The sequence below is a fragment of the Cervus elaphus genome, chromosome 1, assembly GCF_910594005.1.
Source record: "Cervus elaphus chromosome 1, mCerEla1.1, whole genome shotgun sequence".
Lineage (NCBI taxonomy): Eukaryota > Metazoa > Chordata > Mammalia > Artiodactyla > Cervidae > Cervus > Cervus elaphus.
In genome coordinates, this window is record NC_057815.1 from 91,087,857 (window position 1) to 91,104,546 (window position 16,690).

Consider the following 16,690-nt stretch of genomic DNA (forward strand, 5'->3'; position numbering starts at 1 on the left):
AAAGACACACTTCTTTCATTACTGATAATTTTAGTGAATATTTTAATCCTGCTTCCCTTGTAAACCTGTGGAAAATTTGAGATGTATTGATTTTCCAAAATATTTGAGAGATATGTTTGAATTACTGTTTTTTATTCTCTGTATTTAACTTCAGATTTTTTATACAAGGAGCAAATTGACAGAGTAAGTATCTGGGGGAAGGATTTTCTAGATGCGTCCTAGAACTCCCCTGACAGCCACTCAGGCCTGGTGTCTGTGGCCCTGGTTTGGGTCGTGTCCACAGCCGTGTGCTGGCTTGATTCAATGCTGTGTGTTTGTTTGATGTAGTTTCTTTCTCAAAGCTATTACTTCTCTTGTAACGTGATAATTTAATTACTATACTAATGTCACAGCATATTTAATTTTAATCATGTATCATTTAAAAGGAAAACTCTGTTTAATAACGGAATTAAAGCATCCTCGAGTTGGCAATGCATTTCATTGTGCCTCATCACCTACTTGTGTGCATTTTCCCTTATTACTTTTAAGATAAGACCAAATTTCAGCTTGAATATCCATAAATATGAATAATTTTCCATTTAAAGCATCTACCATTTTAACATAGACTAGTTTCATCTAGATCAATAAAAATAAGTTTGTAACATGCAATGTTTTAATAAAACAGGAGAAAATTTAAGTATGTTTTGGAGAATGTAAGTTAAATATGAGAGGGCCTGTTCTTATGCTGACAGCATAATGAACAGCAAAGATATTATCAAAATGAAGAAATAAGATAATTTTGGAGAATTTTTTTCATGATGCAAGGAAAATCAGACAATTGATATGGGTTAAAATTGCCTTAAAATAACCAACGAAAATTTCAAAAATAATTGAAAGTTTTTCATCGCCATATTGTTGAAATTGATGCTTATGTGATTGCACTTTTTAAAATTATGTGGGATTTTTTTCTTTTTGTTAAACTTTTATGTAGGCATGACAGTTTCTTTGACAGCTAAACGACTTACTCAAACAAAAATGAGTGTTAAAAAGAAGTATGTTATGAACCATATATATCACTGGGTATTTTATATTCTTCATCAAATTTCTGAATTAGGTAATAATATCTTAATTCTAAGATAAATGCGATGAGACTTTCAAACCTGTTAATCCGTTAGCCTGAGAATCACACTGGTTAGTTAATTTAGCACTCCTCAACTTTCCCATAACTTTGCTGTCGTTACTTGAACCATCTGTTTACTGGTTGCCTTGTATTCTTTATTTCATCCATTGTGTCTTCAGATTTTGTATAGATTTCCTTACTATCTCATGTTCAAAATGTTGTTTTGTGACAGTATTTTCTCCTCACTTGACTTTTGACATTTCCTTTTACCTCTGTTAACACCATTCATTACATTATAACAGCTCAGAAAGTAGGATGTTGTTTTTAATCTATTGTTGATTAAATGTGTTTCTTTTAAATACATAATATTTTTTACAAGCTCAAATACTCAGAAAGACACACTGGACGTTCGTTAACCCAATATTTGCATGTTGCTTTCTGCTCAGATGAGGGTTCTGAATTGAGATTTCATTATTTTCATTGCTGCTCTTTGTGATATCTTCTTCCCCATTCATCTCAACTCTCCTGTTTAACCTCAGATTAAAAAAGAATCAGTGCTTTTGTCTGTTCTCATTTTAGTGAATTACTTTCCAATTCTGAGGAATTATTTTAACTCTCTATCTAGGTCTCTTCTAAAGTCAGAGATTCAGGTTAATGAAGTTATTTCTCTCCAATTTATTTATTTATTATTGTCTACTTCTATAATACATTTCTTTAAATCAATTTTGTATAAGTGCTTTTATTTGACATATCAATATTATTCCACCTCACAAACAAAAAAATCTATGTATCAACTGCAATTACGTAGAAGACATTATTCTACAATGTCTGCAACCCCCCCAAAAAAAGCCTTTTAAATGCACTGCAACCCCTCCAAAAAAACCTTTTAAATACTTTTGAGTTAATGCTAATTGAAGAACACTGTGTGACTGATACTTTGTTCTGGTAGTTAAAGAAAAACAGGTTGGAAGCTTTATAGTGAGAGTGAAAACAAAGTAGGATAATGAGAAAATTTAACCTCTGTGATATTGCAGTTTTGAATAATAGTTTAAAATAGAAATGGTGTCATACAGGCCATTTAAAATGCTATCTGTTAACTATTTGCCATCTGAAATAATCATCGAGACTATAAATAACATTAATAATAATTTTGTGAAGCCCTAGACTTGACGGTTTTTAAATATGAAAATCATGCACTTGCTATAAAAACATTCATTCTCTGTTTGCTTTTTTATTCTTTTAAATAGACATTTGGGGGCCTGGATATGACTGTCTAACCCTAAAAGTGTGCTAAGTTTTGCAAACCCACTGTGGACAAATAATTCCTCATCGGTGGTTAAAATAGCGTCTAGAAGTGAACTTGTTCTATCTTGCACTTATTTTACACTGATTAAATAGTGTCTAAAGACTTCCCTTAGTTACAGAAGATGAAAATCTATAAACATTTCATTAATTCTTTACCGCAACACATGCCACTGAGGGATAACTGGACCAAAAGTTGCTATATCATCTCTTTTATTAACAGTAGCTTTTTTTTACATGAAGTTTCCAGCAACAAACACCTGAGCAACTTCACAACGTTTATTGTTCTTTACCAATATCCAAAACAAGCTTCAATATCAGTATGTATCCTTTAATTGTCTTAACACATGAAATATAAATATGAGAAATAAATTAATTTGTAGATTTTTTTGCAATTTAAATCATAGTGTATAAATAAAATATAAATTATAATGTAAATCTTATTGTATATTTCTCAAAAGTTCTTTGCCTTTTGATGTAACAACAATCACATTGATTTACCACGACCCATTAACTATGTTTGATCACAGAGTATGTGTACACGCTGACTTGTGTCCAACTCTTTGAGACGCTATGGGCTGTTGCCTTCCAGGCTCCTCTGTCCATGGGATTTTCCAGGCAAGAATACTGGAGTGGCTGCCATTCCCTCTACTAGGCGATCTTCCCGACTCAGTGATCAAAACAGTGTCTCCTGCTTTGAGGCAGATTCTTTACCACTTGAGCCATCACAGAAACCTTAGGATGCTCTATTTAAGTTAATGTTCAGCAGTTCAAGTCGGAATTTTAAATAAATTTGTGTTTCTTTGGGATTCATCCCGGATAATTCAGGGAATTTGGTTAGATAATTTTAAAAGAAGGCAGATTGCCTTCATGTATATGGCCACAAGAATTGAAAAATATACAAAAGAGTATTTTCTTGCCTTGGGATAATTAGCCTTCTTTGTTTTGTAAAATATTTTATTAACAACAATTAACTTTTTTATTTTCAAAATAATGTTTAAATATTTAAAATCTTTACAAGTAATTGGGTAAATCATATAATCATTTTCATTATAAATTGTTTTGCAATAGATTTATAAAGTAAGTTAGGTTAAAAACATTTACTAAATCAACAATTAATATCAAAGTTTTATTCATGTAAATGTATTTTTTGTAAATTTTATATTATTGTGCTCATATTCACCCAAGCATATGTCTTCTTTTTTTCAGAAACATAAGTCATTTGTGTATAACCTACACTAAACTCAAATGGAAAATCAGAGAAACATATCAGAATGCATTCTTCTAGGACTTGCACATGACCAGAACATACAAATATTTTGCTTTGTGTTTTTCTTATTCTGTTACCTTGTCCTGTTGGTGGGAAACCTTCTGCTCCTCTTCTCCATTCAGTGCAGTCCTCTTTGTAACCAGCCAATGTACTGTTTCCTCAGCCACTCATCCCTCATAGACATCTGCTATACCTCCAGCGTGACACCCAGATTAATTGGAGATCTGCTAGTGGAGAGAAGACTATTTCCTATGGTGACTGCACGCTACAGATCCTTATCATGCACTTCTTTGGAGGTGCTGAGATCTTTATTCTTACTGCCATGGGTTTTGACTGCTATGTTGCCATCTGCAAGCCTCTCCACTATGTGATTATCATGAACAGAACAAGATGCAATCTTCTCCTCTTAGCTGCCTGGGCTGGTGGAGCCGTCCATTCCTTTCCTCAATTTTTTATGGCAGCCGGCTTGCCTTTCTGTGGTCCTAATGAAATTGATCACTATTTCTGTGATATTTTTCCATTGCTAAAAATTGCATGTACTGACACCTACATCACTGGTGTGCTTGTGATTGCCTTTTCAGGAATGGTTGCCTTAGTTACATTTGCTGTCTTGTTTGTTTCTTATGGCGTTATATTATTCACTTTAAAAAATCATTCAGCTGAAGGAAGGCATAAAGCCCTCTCTACCTGTGGGACTCATATCACTGTGGTCATCTTGTTTTTTGTACCTATTATCTTTCTCTATCTTAGACCTCCCACTACTTTCCCTGAGGATAAGGTATTTGCACTATTTTACACCATCATTGCCCCCATGTTCAATCCCTTAATCTATACTCTAAGAAATGCAGAGATGAAAAATACTTTGAAAAAACTTAGTATCAAACTTTGCTTTCAAAGGAAGCACACCTTTAAGGAACAATTTGTGCAGCAAAGAGATATTTAGAGTAGCAACTATTTTAATGTGGTTCCTGTGAGTCAACTCTCTTGGTGCCCTACAGAAAGTAATAATAATAATACAAAGATAGAATCAATAATTCAGATCACTGTAAACAAATTTACTTGCTTTTCACCTAATGACATAATTTTAACACCATTTCCAATATTAATTAAGGAGTTGTATAATAAAATTATTTACCTAAATTGATAAGTAAGTGGCTAGTCATTGTATCCAGAATCAAAGCCTACTCCTGTTAAAATGAAAAGTGCAAGTCACTCAGTTGTGTCTGACTCTTTGCAACCCCATGGACTATACAGTCCATAGAATTCTCCAGGCCGGAATACTGGAGTGGGTAGCCTTTCCCTTCTCCAGGGGATCTTCCCAACCCAGAGATTAAACCCAGGTCTCCTGCACTGTAGGTGGGATTCTTTACCAGCTGAGCCACAAGGGAAGCCCAAGAATACTGGAGTGCATAATCTATCCCTTCTCCAGGGGATCGTCCCATCCTAGGAATCAAACCGGGGTCTCCTGCATTACAGGCAGATTCTTTACCAACTGAGCTGTTAAAATGAAGGGGGAAAAATAACAATCAAAACAAAACAAAAACTAGTAAAAAGACAAAATGTGGCCTATAAACAGATTAACACACACACACACACACATACACACACACACGAAGAAAGCAGTTTTGCTGCACATGGATGTTTATAGAAGCTTTACTTGTGATTACCAAATCTTGGAAGCAACCAAGATGTCCCTCAATAGGACATAAATAGATAAATAAGTTGTAGTACATCCAAACAATGGAATACTATTCAGAGTTAAAAATAAATGAGCTATTAAACTGTGAAAACTCATTCAGGAAACTTGAATGCATATTACCAAATGAAAGAAACCAGACTGAATGAACTACCTGCTATATAATTTCAACTGTATGACATTCAGAAAAAGGCAAAACTATGGAGACAGAAAGAGTATAAATGAATGTAAAGGATTAGGGAAGGGAGAAGGATGAATAGATGGAGCACCAAAGATATTTAAGGCAGTGAGATTCTTCTGCTTGTTTCTATAATTTTGAATCTTATCAAAGTATAAGTCAAAACCCTCAAAATATACAGTACTTAGAGTGAACCCTAATGTAAACTATAAATTTGGGGTGATAATGATGCTTTTGAACTGTGGTGTTGGAGAAGACTCTTGAGAGTCCCTTGGACTGCAAGGAGATCCAACCAGTCCATCCTAAAGAAGATCAGTCCTGGGTGTTCATTGGAAGGACTGATGCTGAAGCTGAAACTCCAGTACTTTGGCCACCTCATGTGAAGAGTTGACTCATTGGAAAAGACCCTGATGCTGGGAGAGATTGGGGGCAGGAGGAGAAGGGGGCGACAGAGGATGAGATGACTGGATGGCATCATTGACTAGATGGGCATGAGTTTGAGTAAACTCTGGGAGTTGGTGATGGACAGGGAGGGCTGGCATGCTGCGATTCATGGGGTCGCAAAGAGTCGGACACGACTGAGTGACTGAACTGAACTGAACTGAACTGAACAGTGCATCATTGTAGGTTCCTTTGATTTTAACAAGTGTATTCCTATGAGGGGGAGAGTGTCCCATTGTGGGAACAGGAGGTATATGGGATCTTTGTACTTTAATCTCAGTTTAGCCATGAACCTAAAACCTCTCTAAAAATAAAGTTTTACTGATTAGCAAATACATTGTGGTACAATACTTAAAGGAAATCTTATAACTAAGTGAAGAAGAGATTCTCAGAAAGATTTTCTAGTAAATTAAGGGGAAAAAACCCCACACTTTTCACTTTTTATGAAAAGATCTTTTGCACAAGTTTAATAGTTTTTAAAAATAAGATCATTTAAGATGATCTGAAATATCACTGAAAATATCATAATAGACAAAGAACTGGATAATGGGATTTTGTGAAAAGAAATACAGTTAAAATAACAGAAGAATTTTAGAATATATAAATGCAAGAGTTATTATCATTAGGAGGTACTGTACAAAGATGATTAAAGAGCAGAAAACAGTAAAAAGGGAGATAAAATTAAATGGAGCTGTTTTAGCAAAGAGGAATGATTGTGCCTTCAATAATCACCTAATTTGTTCATTATCTTTGCCTGGTGGGATGGCATAGACCTTCATCGCTGAAAACTCTTGGTCATTAGTAACTGTAAATGGATTGGGTAGTTGCAGTTTTCTATTGATCTTAATCATCAGATATGGTAACTCAGGAGGGGCCCTTTGGGAGCTACTCTATTCCAGACGTACTTTTCTTCTCTCCTTTAAGGAGGAGTCCAATTCTCCTTAGCAGTCAGGATCACACTACCTTACATTTCTGCTTGTTGATTCAGAAGCATGAGGAGCCCAAAGTGATCAGGCAGGAGTCTTAACTCTCAGATCAATATAGCATTGTTGTGTCTCCTGGTGACTCATTTCTGCCTTTGGAAATAAGACCTTTAAGTAGACGAAACCTAAGTTAATGGCAATAGAAAGCACAGATTTTGCTAATAGATTTCTAAAGGTGGTAGCGAGTGGTGTCACTCCAATTTTTACATTGCAGCATGTGGCACACATATATTTTTTTAAAATAATTCTAAAAAAGTACATAAAGATACCTATTCCTTTAATTTTCTTGTTGCTTATCTTCCAACCATGTTCCTTCCAAGTCTCTTGACCATCTGGGCAAACCATTGATTAAAATCATGAATCAGTATACAGTACACATGTGGATATTTTTCCTTCCAAGCAAAGTAAAGAACCATGTACACTGCTTGAAGCTTTATCAATTGAGAGGAGTTACCTTCCTTCTGACCTGTAGGGATTTCCCAGAATGGAGCTGTAGCACTGCAGCTTTCCACTTTTGAGTTTATGGAGCAGTGGTAAAGAATGGGAATTTGCTATGACTCATAGAACTCAAACAGGGGCTCTGTGACAATCTAGAAGGGTGGGATGGGGAGGGAGATGGGAGGGAGGTTCTGGAAGTGGGGTACATGGGTCCACCTATGGCTGATTCTTGTTGATGTTTGACAGAAAACAGCAAAATTCCGTAAAGCAATTTTCCTTCAGTTAAAAAATAAATCAACTAAAATATGATTAACAAAAACAAAAATAAAGAATCTACCTGCCAATGCAGGAGATGCAAAAGACAAATGTTTGATCCCTGGATTAGGAAGACCTCCTGGAGTAGGAAATGGCAACCCATTCCAGTTTTCTTGAAAATTCCATGGACAGAGGAACCTGGTGTGCTACAGTCCTTAGGGCCAAAGTCAGTGACTGACTGACTGAACACACACACATATCAACTTAGCCTGATTACATATACTGTGCTTCCATTTGATGAAATTAATGACTAATGAACTATTACTGGGTATACCCAAGCAATATGTCCTTGATGAGTCCAGCAACAAGTTCATGTTGAGCAACCCAGGTTGCCTAGTAACTTGGTGGCCCATGGTTTAGTATTCAGTCTCTGTTAAGCAACCAAGAGCTATCTCTCAAAATGAGAGTAGTTATCTGAAAAGGATCACAAGATTTTGCTCCACAATCCTAAGTGCCTGCACGGCAGCTCACATGTGGAGGCCTGCCAAAGGCTCCCGCAGCCCTATCTCCACTGACACATCAAGGACCGTGGATCTACTGGATCGTTTGTCCCTAGTGGCTGAGAAGCTTGAATGCCAGTCTAACCTGTGGCAGAGCTGTTTCTTTTCCGGGCCTCACTCAGGACCAGCAGCTCTTTGAGTTCCTTTATAAATGGGTCATTGAAATACACCCACATTAAAAATGTGCTTTCTCCAAAGAACACTGAGGTCCACTGAGCACGGTGCATTTTCTTTGTTTATGGGAGAGGACAGAGGGAACAAATTAACTTTCACGTTAAAAGGAATACCTTGATATGCCCCACACCACTGTGCCTATAAGTGATCACTGAGTTTGGTACTCTGAATTTTATTTGGATTTATTCTAATATCTGACACAGAAATGTCTTACAAAAAAATCTAAAGCAATTGTTGCTTCTTGATCAGAAGATGCAGTCAGCATAACATCAATGAATGTAATGGATCAACATAGTGGATTATGGTACAATGAACAACAATAAGAATCTGTTGGTTGCTCTTTGTCTATTTCAACTATAGATCTGAGAAAATAACCACATGGGTTCAGTCCCTGGGACCTGAGCTAAAATTCCATAATCAAGTAGACAGTGCCATACACGTGCTAAATTGCTCAGTCGTGTCTGACTCTTTGCAATTCCATGGACTGTAGCCTCCCAGGCTTCCGTTTCGATGGGATTCTCCAGGCAAGAATACTGGAGTGAGTTGCCATGCCCTTCTCCAGGGGATCTTCCCCAACCAGGGAAGACAACATTCTAGGTGCTTGTTATTCTGCTTGCTGTAAATACTTATATTTATTCACTTGATATTTATTATAAACCATACATCATGTTACTTGTAGAAACAATTTCTATCAAGTAAGCAAAATGTTCTAAGGAGTATGACAGTTTATTTAATAAATTGAAATTTCTGTTTGACTTCAAAAGATTCTTTGATTTGAATCATTACTCTTTGTGATGGATCATAAACATAAGAAGGTCACATGGACAATGCAGAAGGATTCTGAATGCTAAAAGGAAATTTGGACACATGATGTGATATTCATTACTTGCCTTTTAGAGATTGAATGCCCTGTTGCTTTTATGAGGGCTTTCCTGGTAGCTCAGCTGGTAAAGAATTTGCCTGCAATGCAGGAGATCCCCGTTCTATTCCTGGGTTGGGAAGATCCCCTGGAGAAGGAATAGTCTATCCACTCCAGTATTCTAGGGCTTTGCTGGTGGCTCATCTGATAAAGAATCTGCCTGCAATGTGGGAGACCTGGGTGTGATCCCTAGGTTTGGAAGATATCCTGGGGAAGGGTTAGCTACTGCAATTACATATCACAGTGATAAGTCAATGTCTAATAATCTACTATGATGTATATAAATAGGCATAATTATTAATAAAATTATTAGTATTTAGTTATATGCAATAACCTATTATATAATAGTATACATACTAGGGCTTCTCAGGTGGTGCTAGTGGTGAAGAATCTGTCTGCAAATGCAGAAGACACAAAAATGCAGTTTCGTTACCTGGGTCAGGAGGATCCCTTGAGGAGGGAATGGCAACCCACTCCAGGATTCTTGCTTGGAAAAATTCTGTGGGCAGAGGAGCCTAGACTGGGAACACACACACATACATACTAACATGATAATATGTTATATAACTAATTGTATATGTAACTATATATATTACTATACATGGAATGCAACTGATTATATAATAATAGTATATACTATGCTAATAATATGTAATATTATCATGTAATAATATATGACATGTAATATAGCACACACATAGATATATATGTGTGTGTATATATATATGTGTATATATATATATAGTCTGAAACCATCCCAGTCCCTCTGCATGGTAACTAGGTTACCCTCTGTCGTTGTTTCCTGACAGTTAACAGCATGATTTGAGAGATCAGCTAGATTCTGTTTATTAGCTCTTTGATATTTTCATTTTGGAATTTACTTCTTTCTGTTTAGTCTCTCACTTGTTAAAGGGAAAAATAGCAGTGCCTATGTCTATGGACTGTTACTGAGATTATTAATAAGAAATAATGTACTTTATGGCTTTTGTTTTTACTAGAATAAACATTTTGAATCCATATAAACTGATGGATTCAGTGATATCAAGTCCCAATTTGGTAAAATTTTCTACATATTCAAAGAATGGTCCTGGGTTTGGTTTTTCCCAGTTTCTTGCACCAATTCCTACTCCCCTCTTACAGAATCTGTTTGGTAATTTTGTTGTTGTTCTTTATTTCACCAGGTATTCTTTGCAGAGATTATCAGCAATGTCCTTTTGGCAGTTACCTCTGTTCAATCAATTTTGAGTTCTGGCCACATTTATATTTCACCTGAAATAGCTTTACTACTAAACCATTTCCTAATGGCAGTTTTCAACTGGGCGTTCCTCAAGGTATAGATTAAAGGATTTAACATGGGGGTTATCATCGTGTAGAAGACAGCAACTGCTTTATCGACAGGCAAAATAACTGCAGGTCTCATGTATACAAATATGCAGGGCACAAAGAATATGGCAACGGCTGCCATGTGGGAGACACAAGTGGAGGGGGCTTTGCGTCTGGCCTCCGAGCTCTTGGTCCTCAGGGAGCGCAGAACGACCACATAGGAGCCAGCCAAGAGAAGGAAGGTTAGCAGACAGAGGACACCGCTGCTGGCAGCGACAAAGAGCCCTAGAGTGTGGGTGTCAGTGCAGGCAAGTTTGAGCAAAGGGGTCAGGTCACACAGAAAGTGATCTATGACATTAGGGCCGCAGAAGGGCAACCTGAAGATGAAGAGGATCTGGATGAGTCCATGAAGAAAGCCTCCCATCCATGCCACTCCCACTAGCAGCCAGCATAACCTGCGATTCATGATGGTTGTACAGTGCAGGGGCTTGCAGATGGCTGGCGGTCATAGGCCATCACAGTGAGCAGGATAATATCAATACCTGCGAGGAAATGTTCCCAAAAGATTTGATTTGTGCATCCTTTGAAAGTACTGGTTTTCTTTTCATAGAGTGAATCTATGACCAGTTTAGGGGTATCAACACAGGAATAGCAGGCATCAATGAAAGAGAGATGAGCCAGAAAGAAGTACATTGGGGACCCCAGTAATGAGCTGGTAGTGATGGCGACCATGGTGAATACATTTCCTGCCATAGAGATGATGTAGACAACCAAAAACACAACAAATATGATTTTCTGCATCTTTGGATTTTGTGTGAGTCCCAGTAGAATAAACTCTGTCACATTGTTCCTATTTTCCATGTTTTTCGTGTTCATGTTGATCACAGTACCTTAAAAAGTCACATTTTTTTAAAACACAGTCTTGAATTTATTGTTTTTCATCTAATAAATAGAAATTGCCTAGATTCTATAGATATTTAAATTCTAATAAGATTTTTTAAGATGGAAGATATTCTGATATCTTAAAGATTTTTCAACTGTGAGTGCATGAGGATTTGAGTGTAAATATTAGAATATAAGTGTAAGAATATGAGCACATGAGTGTAGGCATGAAGGCGAATTTGAGAAAGAGTGAATTTTGCATATAACTCTCGTAAAGATGTTTTTTTGTGACTGGGACCAAGTGGACTTGGATGAGGTTCAGTAAGGAGATAGAGATCAAAGTGTTATAAGTAACAGAGTAATTAAGCATTCACATTAAGTGTTATGGGGCATCCATAATAGGAAAGGAATGCATACAGGGGACTCTGGATACTGTAATAGAACTGAAAAGCCATGTTGCCTAAATCCAGTAACTTAACGGTAGCTAATAGTGATTGATTGCTATGTGTATGACATGGTAGTAACCTGTACATGGTATTATTTCATCCATTTTCATAAGGTAAAGGATATCAGAGACTAATGTTAATAGTAAGACTAATAATGATAACAATAAAATCTAATTATAGCAAACTCTAATCTAATCACTAGCAACAATAAAACTAGTTTTAAAATCATGATGAACACTTACTGTGCTCTAAATGTTTTTTCAGACATTTGATTATTTATCACTGAAGACCTCTGAAATGATTACTACTATCATTTTTACACTTATTTTTCACACTAGTGAGGAGAAGCTTAGAGAAAGCAAGGATCTTGACAAAATAGAGCAGATCTAAGACTAGCAATAGTGTTCTATCTTGTTAGGTTAAAATAAACTATGTTGATCTAATAAAGACTTTTATATATTATCACAATAATTATAATTAATGCTACTCCAGAGGCAAGTGTTTATGAGGCAATGTCATTGAAGAAATACAAATATACATATATATACACAGACTCAGACACATACACACACAGTAAAACTTACTGAAATTCTTAATTTTGAATAACCATGTGGTACTACTTTCACTGAAGGTCAATTTTAGTTTTGTCTCTTCCTCACCCCTATTTCCTTTCTCCACAATTTCCTTACAAAGCATTAACCCACAGACTCTTCTGCAAAATGTTGAAATGATGATTCCAGCAGTTAAACATACTGATTTGAGAATCAGAAAAAAAAAAAAAAAAAAAAAAAACTACCACAACAGATAAGGATCTTGTATTTCTCCACTTGCAGCTGCTTGATTCTGGGGTATATTTCTTGGTAACTCACATCCCAGTTTCTCTCTCTCTCTCTCTCTCTAGTATCAAATGAGAACAATGATGTCCACCTCACAGGCTGTTATGTGAATTGACTGAGGAAACATATATGAATATCTCCACCACACTGCAGAGGGTACACAGAGGACCTTCACTTATTTTTATGACTGTCTATGCACCTAGGAGACAGAAAGAATTGGTATTTTGATCAATAATACAAATAGATATTTAACCATGAAATAAACTGAGGAATAATCACCTGGGATTTTATTTTTAAAAAAACCACAGAGACTCACATTATCCATAATGATTGATTACAGGAAGAGTTCTTCCTATTCATGTTTGGATTAAACAAATGACAATTTACATCCTTTAGTATTTACATTGCTAAATGTAAAAGTCTTGAGTGTGAAGTGTGTTTCAAATTTGTTTTCATTCTCATGATTAGTCTTAATTATTAAAAGACATGTCTCTTGGAGAAAGAAGAGCATCTGGTGTTAGAGAATTAAGTCCTACAAATTTCTTAATCTCTATGAGCCTCAATTATTTCTGCTAAATTAGGTTAATTATATTCATTAACTCTCTTTAGAGGAATGGGGTGAAGATTAAATGCTCTATTACCCTATTTGAAAAGCGATGAAACATAGTCATTACTATATATGGAAACTAACAATCTTTAATAAGAATCAGCACTGTTGAAGAACTTACCTTCAGATTTTCTACGATCTTAGTGATATTTGGGGGTATTCAGAACTAATCCCATTTGCAAACAGACCTCCTCTTGGGATAAATAGCTTTCAGTACAAAAACTATGACACACTCAGAAAGACAGTATTCATACAATTCAGTACCACATCCACAGTGCATAAGTAGGTCATTTTATAAGGCTTAAATCTTCACTTCTAGCCTAAAGCATCAAAAAGCGTTTAGAGAAAACCTGGAACTTCACTTCGTAATGGATTCAGATGGCTCTCATCTCAGGGACAGGAGGAATAATGTGAGGTGGAAACACACCGAAGGATTCATTTCACCCTTGATGAATCTTGCTCTGTAGATGTGAACAAGCTAAAGAAACATTGTTGCCTGCAATGCATGGATATTTAAAGAGTTTTCCACTAAGATTCAAGTACTTTGTCTTATAGGTTCTTTTTCTCTCCAAGGAGTTAATTATCTTCTTTGATGGAAAAGCTTTGTCTGAAGAGACATATTTGAAAAACACCTATTCTTGAGTAGGGACTTGTATCCCCTGCACATGTAACCTAAGCATGTGAATTCCCTTTCTCCATCGGAACCTGAGTTTCTATGTGAATAGCAACAATGGCATAATTCTAGTGTGGGATCTGCAATATAGTTAATTTCTACACTCATGTCAGAGAGAGAACTTCTCTCTTCTTTTCAACATTAAACCTTTTCTGGAAACCTAGTATTGATTGGGCTTCCCAGGTAGAGCTAGTGTTAAAAAATCTGGCTGCCAATGCATGAGACATGAGTCACAGACTGCAGTGCAAGCATAAAATTGCAGGAAGCCACGTCAAAGTACTTGAATTCAAAATCTGTTTCATACATTAGAGGGTTCCATGGGCTTCCCACGGGGGCACAGAGGTAAAGAGTCCACCTGCCAATGTAGGAGACACAGGAGGCATGGTTTGACTCTTGAGTTGGAAGATCCCATGGAAGAGGAAACGGCAACCCACTCCAGAATTCCTGAACGAAAAATTCATGGACGGAGGAGGCTGGTGGTCTTTAGTACATGGAGTTGCAAAGAGTCAGACATGACTGAGCTACTGAGCACACACACATAGAGGACCGTGGAAGTGACTCAGACGGTAAAGAGTCTACCTGCCATGCAGGAGACCCAGGTTCAGTTCCTGGGTTGGGAAGATCCCGTGGAGAAGGGAACGGCTACACACTGCAGTATTCTGTCCTGGAGAATTCTCTGGACAGAGGAACCTGGGCGTCCCAGGTGAGTCGGGGTACAGACTGCACCTGCCAGTGCAGGAGATGAAGGTTCAATCCCTGGCGGGTCGGGAAGATCTCTCGGAGGAGAAAATGGCAACTACTCCAGGGTTCTTGCTTGGGAAAGCTCATGGACAGAGGGGCCTGGCGGACACAGTCCACGGCGGAGCAAAGGAGTTCAGCCCTTAGCAACAACAGCAATAAATTGTGAAATGACTTCTCCCATCTGGTTCAGTAACACATCCATACCCTCAACTTTCTTTTCTTTCTCTTGGTGAGAGTGTTTAAGTTCTATTCTCTTACATTTCAGTGATGCAATACAGTCACCATGCTTTCAACTGTCGTCATCCTATGCTGCGTTATATCTTCAAAACTTTTTCATATTGTCCCTGAAAGTTTGTAGAGCTTCATCAACCTATTTGTATTTCCTCAAGCCCTCAGCCCCTAGCACACACTTTTCTATTCTCTTTTTGTATGCGGTGACTATTTTTTATTCATGTATTTTGAATTGAAGGATAATTGCTTTACAGTATGGGTTTGATTTCCGCCATACACCGACATGAATCAGCCATAGGTGTACATACGTTCCTCCCTCCCACGTTCACCCTTTCCCAGCCCTTTAGGTTGTTACGGAGCCCCAGTCTGAGTCCCCTGAGCCAAAGGCAAACCCCACTGACTCTGTTCTACATGCGGTGGCGTCTGTGTTTGCAGGCTGCTCTCTCCACGCCTCTCACCCTCTCCCTCCTCCCCACCCCCACTTTCCTCCCTAACTCTGTTCTCCATGTCTGTCTCCATTGCAGCTCTGCAAATAGGTTCATCGGTACCATCTTTCTAGATTCCATGTATATACGTGTTCATATACAATGTTTGTTTTTCTCTTTTTGACTTCTCTCTGTGTAGGCTCTAGTTTCATCCACCTCCTTAGAATTGACTTTTTATTACTGAGTATTGTTCCATTGCGTGTATGTACCACAGCTTCTTTATCCATTCATCTGTGAGTTGACTATTATTTGTTATTCTTTCGGTTCTTAGATTTTAGTTTTAGATTCCACATTAACTCTATTTAAAGTTGATGACACAAAATGTAAAAAGCTTGACGCTTGTGCCCTAAAGATTTCTTTATGTCTTAAGCAATAGCAATGTGTTTAACATTCTCTTAGATTTAAATTTAATAGTGTTAACAATACTAGACTGATATATTTACTGAACATTTATCTATTTATTAAAAAAAATTTTTTTTTTTTTAACCCATGATGCAGGCTACCAGGCTACTCCATCCATGGGATTTTCCAGGCAAGAGTACTGAAGTGGGTTGCCATTGCCTTCTCCATTACTGAACATTTGTAATTATAAAGTGCCTTCACTGAGTGAAATAAAACTATTATTGGTAAATATATATGATGGCTATTATTAAAATTTATACATTTTAGTAGATTTTTTTAAAAAATCCACTTTATGATGAAAATAGACTTACTAAATTGTCATGTTTATTCAGAGTTCTTTATGTATACTACTTGTTTAATCCTTACAGCAAGCCTATAATACAGGAATTATTTTCATTTTCAATCTACACACAAAAATGAGGCCCAGCATTCCATCTCTTTTCCTTGAAAGTAAAGGACCATAAGATGGTAGAGACAGGATTTAGATTCATAGAGTCTGAGTTCAAAGCATATACTCTTAATCATAATATTCTACTATTCATCTCTAAACTAGAATAAAAACAGTTCATGACCACTTCATCAATTCCTGACTTTTCCTGTGTTGTAGGTCATGTTGAAGATGTGTGAATTAAGGGATAAAGCGGATTAGAGGCCTTTATTTCTTACAGAGAATACATATGGATCTGGTTTAAAGCCTTGCTTCTGGTACTTCTTAGAACAATCTCAAGGGTATGTTCACTTCTCTGAAC

General features: G+C 36.8%; 2 pseudogenes; one reads left to right on the plus strand and one right to left on the minus strand.

The window, feature by feature from the left end:
• The first annotated feature begins 3,649 nt into the window (after positions 1–3,649).
• Positions 3,650–4,614, plus strand: LOC122702660 (annotated as a pseudogene).
• A 5,959-nt stretch (positions 4,615–10,573) lies between these two features.
• LOC122709806 lies at positions 10,574–11,514 on the minus strand (annotated as a pseudogene).
• Positions 11,515–16,690: the final 5,176 nt, after the last annotated feature.